This window comes from Rhagoletis pomonella, unplaced genomic scaffold (genome assembly GCF_013731165.1).
Source record: "Rhagoletis pomonella isolate Grant_MI unplaced genomic scaffold, Rhpom_1.0 Rhpom_scaffold_00007, whole genome shotgun sequence".
Taxonomy (NCBI): domain Eukaryota; kingdom Metazoa; phylum Arthropoda; class Insecta; order Diptera; family Tephritidae; genus Rhagoletis; species Rhagoletis pomonella.
The window spans coordinates 20,719,738-20,727,014 of record NW_023458561.1 but is presented as its reverse complement, the minus strand read 5'-3'; the positions used below and the strand labels follow the sequence as shown (position 1 = coordinate 20,727,014).

At 36.3% G+C, this 7,277-nt stretch overlaps 1 protein-coding gene across 1 annotated transcript in view; it reads right to left on the bottom strand.

Moving 5' to 3' along the window:
* The window catches only part of LOC118743607 (protein prickle), a 193,996-nt gene that overhangs the window by 152,150 nt on the left and 34,569 nt on the right, over positions 1-7,277 (bottom strand). The gene's annotated exons all lie outside the window — the stretch shown is intronic.

The window sequence follows — 7,277 nt, the reverse complement described above, 5'->3', positions numbered from 1 at the left end:
TTTCACCATAGAACTTTACTATCTACTGATAGGTACAGGCCCATAGAACAATCCTTGCGGGTGAGACCATTGATCTTCCGACTTGACTTTTTTTGCCACCCTGATGTACATATCTACATACTTATATATCTAGCATCTGGCTGCTATTGTAATAATAAAAACAACAAGAGCAGCTATTTATTTATTTTTAGCTACCGCAAAGATTTAAGTTTGATCGCCCGCCGTGTGGCATGTGGCATCGATGCTTGAAAATCCGTGCATATTCGCTGAGCTACTACCGCAAGGGCCACCAACATATTTACATACGTTTGTATGTATGTATTTGTTACAACAGCAGCAACCAGAGCAATGGCAGCTGAGACAGTAGTGCGTCGAAAAATCAGTCTGTCGGCCATAAACAAAACATTGGAAATGCATTTTTTTATATCTTTTACTCCAATAAAAAAGAATGTGAAGAAAAGCACACAGACATTACTAAAGTACGGAAGGCAGCAAAAGAACCAAACAAATAAACACAATGAATAAACAATAACAGGAAAACATGCAGAACAACAGTAGCAATAGCAATAATATTGTAATAAGACATCGAAATAGATAGGTGCGGAAGAGGGAGTGGGAAGAGTAAGCGGGCGGCTAGCAACGTGCCACAACCGCCGCACATGTGCCACACGAGCAAACAATCAACAACATCATCTACAGCATCCTCTCCTCATGACCAACAGCGGAGCCAACCAATTCTAAACTCTATGCAGCGGTGGCAGTCAAGCGCGCCAAACCAAACGACTTCTACTGCAATATAAAGAACAAAAAAAACGAGCAGCAACAATCGTCTTACCAAACGTTTTCCTTCTAAACGTACATAAATACATAAGGGCTATTCGCAATTCGGTGCATAACAGCTGACAAATTTATGCAATTGCAGAAATATGCCATGGATTGTGAGCGACCTTTATTAAACTGTCATGGTAAAGCTTTTGCAAAACAATTTTTGTGCATCAGCTTTGGTTTTCTTTATGAATGCAATGCTTAGCATTTTTATGCTATGGATTTTCGGTATTGCAAATTTGCCAAGCCATGACAAATGCAAATGCGTGTATTTTGTTTGTGTATTGCAAATAATTTGCAATACAAATTTGCAATGCAATGATGCTAGGCCATTTGCACCGGATCGCGAATAGCCCTATACATATGTTTGCGTGCATGTATGCAAAAGGATGCACATTTTCTTGTGTTCGCTCGCCAACTTGCTAAAACAATAAAATTCTGCTGTTTGGCATGGCGTGGAAATGTAGTAAACTTCAATAAATATTTGTGTCTGCATAAAACAGCTGCCAATGCGCAATGTGCAAGTGCCCATATGTATTGAGTATTTCCCCTTGCGCTCCACTCCGCTTGCCGATTGTATCATTGGCGCTGCTATTGGCAGTAGCTGTCGATATTTGCGGCAGGAAGCAACTGTGGAAAGATGAAGTACTGCCTCAGCAAACGGAAATATTACCAAGCATGCCACTTTATAAAACTATAAGGGTATTCACAATCCGGCACATATAGTTTAGCAGTTGCATATTTCAGTGCATTTGAAAATTGTATCCTTTTTACCATGGCAACTGTTTGCATTTTATTGCTGGGAATTTTGAAATGAGTCAAAATATGCAAATGCAAGACCGGATTGTGATTACCCTTTATGTTTTTTTGTGTAGATACATATACTTACTTACATACATATGTATGTACATATTACATGTGTGCATGCACTTGTACCAACATAATAAAATGCTTCAGGGAGGTTGTGGTTGCTGCATAAAACAAAAATAAAAATTAAAAAATAAAAAAATTTGCCTAAAACTTTCAACAAAATTTACAGTATCATATACAGACCGATTCTGAACAGAAACTCCCTGCAGTTTTTTCTCTTTTCCCTTTCCTCCTATCATGAAAAAAAATTCCCTGAAGATTTTTTGTATTAAATGGCAGAGTTTAGCTGCCAAAAAAGTGTCAAACAGCTCTTTCGAAGTTCGAATTTCCTCCTCCCGAATTCTCGAAGAATATGCTACTCCCTGTGAGTTGGTTATTGGAGGATTTCTTTCTCGGTAGAAACAAATTCCCGGAGAACCAATTCCCCGGGAGTATTTAGAATTGGGCTCATAAATATATACAAATAATTTCATAGATAAAAAACTATAAACATCATTATGTATTTTCGAACGAATTTCCGTCAATCCTTGCCAAATTTGGTTTGGAGACAAACCAGTTTCGGCGTTGTGCCATCTTCAGTTTCATTTTTCATCATAAACATTATTCTTTATTCTTTTTGATGGTGATGGTACTTTTCTAGCAGTGCTACAGTGACTATTGGGATATCATTGACGAAAACGGAAGTCACTTATAAAAAAAAATATGCTGTTTGTTGCTTTTATACCATCCTTTGCTTGACAAAAAAATAGGTGCACTTGGAACACTGGTGTCGGGAAAATCAATGAAAAGAGGTCATAACGGACGTAACAAAAAAACAGGAGCGGTTTCAGAGTACATGTTAAAAAATAAGCAAAATTCTGCGAATCCTGTGAGGTTTTCCTTTGGTATGATGTAGGGGTGTCGGAAAATATCCATATTTTGCTTCGATGCATCCGAAGCCTAAATAATCGATGGTTTTTCAAAACTGACAGCTCTGGTGCGTTGAAATGTCATTTTAGTTTTTAAATTGAGGAAAAAAAACAGAAGTGACTTTGACATAAGTTATACTTCTTGAGCTCTGCTCATTTCACCCGCCATGTCTCTTCTTCAGCTAACAAATAAAATTATAGTTTAAAAAACTAAAAACTCGCTATTATAATTTTCATTCGTACTGTCATCAGGTATGTAACTTGAGAATAGAAATCACTGCATCTTTTAGGCGCATCAATATTACATAGTTACATACCGAGCTAATAGAAGGGAGGTAAAAATATACTCAGCCACCCATGTAGATTTTTTTTTACTACGTCTGCTTCTTAAGAAAAGAGGGAAACAAATTATATACCATGCAGAGCAGTGTACTCAACGTGAGACCTTCCAGAACGCTAGCTAGATCGCATCTGTATATTTACAATAACAAAACAAATGCATTGCTTTGCAAATAAAATTTTGTTCAGCATACTTGGCTAAACGCTTTTTTTATCAATCCGTTCTTCCAAGAAACGAGCGATATGTATGCTCCCAAGGCGTATTTAACAAGGTGGTGTTGGCCGTATATAAGTAAAAAATTACACTAACAAATTATACGCTGATGGCCATACTGTCATTGGTATGAGTTACAACAAACACATCATTTTGACGTAATGGCCTCCACGGCGAAAAACTCAGCTGTCGCCCCAACACCACCTTGTTTAATACACCTTGTATGCTCCGATAAAAACTGAAGTGGTTGCTACTCCTCTGGTGGCGCTCCCTGCCCCATTGTTATTATATATTGTACTTCTTTAGTTCTACCTAATTTTTACTTTGTTGACTTCATTATGTAATTGAGTGCCGACATCTATCTGTTAATTAATTAAGAAAAAGCAATTGGGACAACCACACGCATGCAAGCGAATAGTGATGGAATAGATAGAAAATTGAAAAAAAACAACAACAACTGAGATTGTCCACGGAACACCAGACACTGCTCACTTCCTTATTCTCTGCACTCGTTTGACTGAACAACAGTTCATTTTAATAGGAATGACTGCATATCACAAATTATGACAAAAATATGAGCTTGATGAAGTGATACAAATAAAAAACAAACAAAAAATGTGTTAAAACATAAAAAATATTCTTTCTTCGGCTTCGTTTACTAATGGAAAAATTCATTACTTAAACTTCACGGTAAGTTGAGGCGCTTGCGGCAGTAATTTTAAGCAACGGGTAGTCGGAGCAGTCGAAGGCGTTCACAATTTGTTGCCAACTCGCGCAATTACATTTCATACCTGACAACAGCATCAACTGTTGGGTACCGGAGCAGCGTGTCAGCTTCGGTGACAAAGTCAACAACGCGGAAGAAATGATGCTGATGATGGGAAAATGTTGACCAAACTCAAAAAAAAGGCGACCAAGTTTTATTAAATTCAATTACAGACTGTGACTGGAAAAGAAATTTATTTAGTTAGCTATGAAACAACGCTCAAACGAGCGGAGAGTTAATGAACGATAGGTGAGAAAATAAAACTCTGGGTTAGTTGTGTCTAGGGAATTTCATTTTAATGAAGTAATTGATAACACCAGGAAGTGTGAAATTATGGATAATCTTAGATTGAGATGTAGCAGAATAGGGAAGGAAGGAGATAAACGCGATTGCAATAAACAAAAAATAATTAAATTTAGTATTAGAGTAGCACAGATGTTTTGTTTTGAATAAAGTCGGCCTTTTTGTAACGAATTTCGTAATTACTTCGAAAAATGTATATGCCTTTTTTATATTTATAAAACAAATACTAAATTTTGGGCCTGTGTGAGGCACGTAATATAAGCGACATTACTGCCATACTGATGAAAATTTGCAACTGCCCAACTAATAATACGTTGCTAAAAATTCGCACAAAACGTGATACTTTAAAAATTCGCGCAACACTGCGTTTGTGATTGCAGCTCGAACAAGCCCTTAATTTATATTTTCTCTGTTACAACTTTTAAATATTATTAAATCTTGAACAATTATTTTTGTACTTTTATATTAAATTACTCCTTAAATAAAAATTATTTCCGATTTTTATTTTATAGATCCAAAATAGCAATTATTTTTTATTTTTATCTAATTAATCTGCATATAAAAGTTATTTTTCACTTTTGTATTACACGTCTGAGATAACAGTTATTAAAGGCTTTTATTTATAAAAGTCATCAATATAAACCAGTCACTGACTTATTTTTCAAGTCACGCCTATAAAAGTCATTTGTATTAATCGCAGTAAACTTTTGTTCTCCAACACCCTTTTAACTGCTAATTTTCGTCTTTTGTTTTTTGGATTATAATGTTAAACTAAATGTTTTTGAGATGATGGTCCTGATTTTCTACGTACTTCCGGTAAAAACCAGTAATAGTAATAGTTTTTACTGGCTGACATTTTCGTACGCAAAAACTTGCAAGAAACCACGAAAAGAGGGGAAATCGGGAGAGCTAAAATGACAGCTGAACTTGCAAGTTCTACTGGATTTTTACTGGAAACATTTTTACTAGCAACTATTTGCCAGTAATAAAAATAGCCCGGTGGCATGATGCTTAGTGCAATTCGCACTAACACAACAATTGTTTGTGCGGCTTTTACAGTTGAAATTGAAAAATTAAACGTATATTAATATATACTGGTAAGCAACCTCATGCTGGCGTTGGCGTATGATTCTCTCATTTGGAGCTCTCAAAAATTTCCCAAAAGAAGGAAAGTCAACTTGGCTAGAACCACCTTGGCATGGACAGAAATTGCGTTCTCAGAAGAGGCGAAATATCTACGGGTAGCTCTGGACAAAAGACTCAATTGAAATTCACATCTCTCGAATGATACCAACCAGGGACGAACGCCGGTAGGGGTTTTGGGGTTCAAGCAGCCATGTTACTGATCCATATTTTGAGATAAATTTAATTTACCTATTCGGGAGAAAAAGTGTATTTTCAATGTCCGTGAATCATTAAAACAAAAAGTGCTACGTTCCGAATGCATTCCGTAAAAATAACGAACATTTTCTAACCGAAAATTTTGTCCGCGTGCCGAATTTGCACAAACCGAAAATTCACCTGACGAGTATCAACTAGCGAAAAAATTAAGACGCTGGGGAGTTTAGTGCACCTGATTTTAGAGTAACTCACCGACTCCCACAGTTCCAATATATAATGATGAGATAGATAAAAGTCCTACTGGAATTTTACTGAAATGTATGAATAATAACAATTAGGCATAGTTTGGTTAAGGTAGCGCAAACATTTTTACACTTGCGATATGATCTATAATTTTTTACATTTCACCGTGACTCTTTGATACATTGCGTTCAACGTTTAGGGGCTTTTTATTGTGTATATGGAATGGATTTTTGCGATTTTTTACAATAAAATAAATTACACTTTCAACGTCTTTTTACACATTTATATACACTTTACACATATACATTTGTAAGCACTCGAATTAATAACAAAAATAAAAAAATATAAGCATAATCAAGGGGCTGGAAGGAGTCTCAGATTGCTGCCAACCCACGGATGTCAAAACGAATAAGACACTCAAAGAGATTCATAACTAGACTTTAAAATGTATAATTTTAATAAATTTTTTTATTGTTATGTGGTACATATTTTTAGGCTACGTTTTCTGTATACACATCCGCAGTCTACTCATAACCCCTTCCAGGAGAACTCTTAATGGCAACCTAGCAGGACATTGCAGGTTAAGGTACCATTTGAATAAAATGGGAAACTCCGAAGGGATATACTGCAGGTTTTCAGACATGGTGGAGGAAACCCCTGTCCATAGTTTATGTACATCCGACGTAAGATTAATAATAATAATAATCTGTGAACCATTTAATATCTATGCTTGTATGGAGGCAAGAGAAAAAATATTATTTATAAAGAATGAGCTATTTAATCAGCTCATTCAAGATCTTTCCAATTTTACTTAATTTTTCTAAGGATGTTATTTTCTAAGCCTATATCACCTGACTCTGTGGTTTAAACCGAGGAATTCTTAATTGTTTCAAATATTTGGACTAAGAGCAATTAATGTCAGCGGTCGGGCGCAAGGTTCTGTTTTATTTGTTTATGGGCTGTTCGCTGAAAGTCTTCTAGAAATAAAGTTTTCTCTTCACCTTAACAATGTCTCTTTCGTGACTAATTACACTAACAATAAGCAGACGCATAGGTCAACCAACTGTTGGTTACCGACCGAACATAAAAAAAAAAAACACTAGAAACAAAGTGGGCTTGTACTGCACGTAGATAATTGCCACAATTGGCAAAAGAATCGGCAGCAATACGTAAGCAACAACACAGCAAACGCCACTAAAAGGAGGAGAATGTGTAAATGCAGCGTGACAAACAAACAAGCAAACAAAAAAAAAACACGCGCTGCCAAGGCTTGAACCTCCCAATCGCCATTACCGCCGTCTTTACCATAGCAACTGAATTGGCAACAAATAATTCTGTGCCCATTGTATTGCTGTTGTTGTTGACTCGTTCTTCCTTGCCTGTAACTGCTGCAATTGTCGTAATTGGCGATCGCTTATTGATGGCGGCAATGGCAGCAGCTTAAAAGGAAGGAAACCAACGACAAACG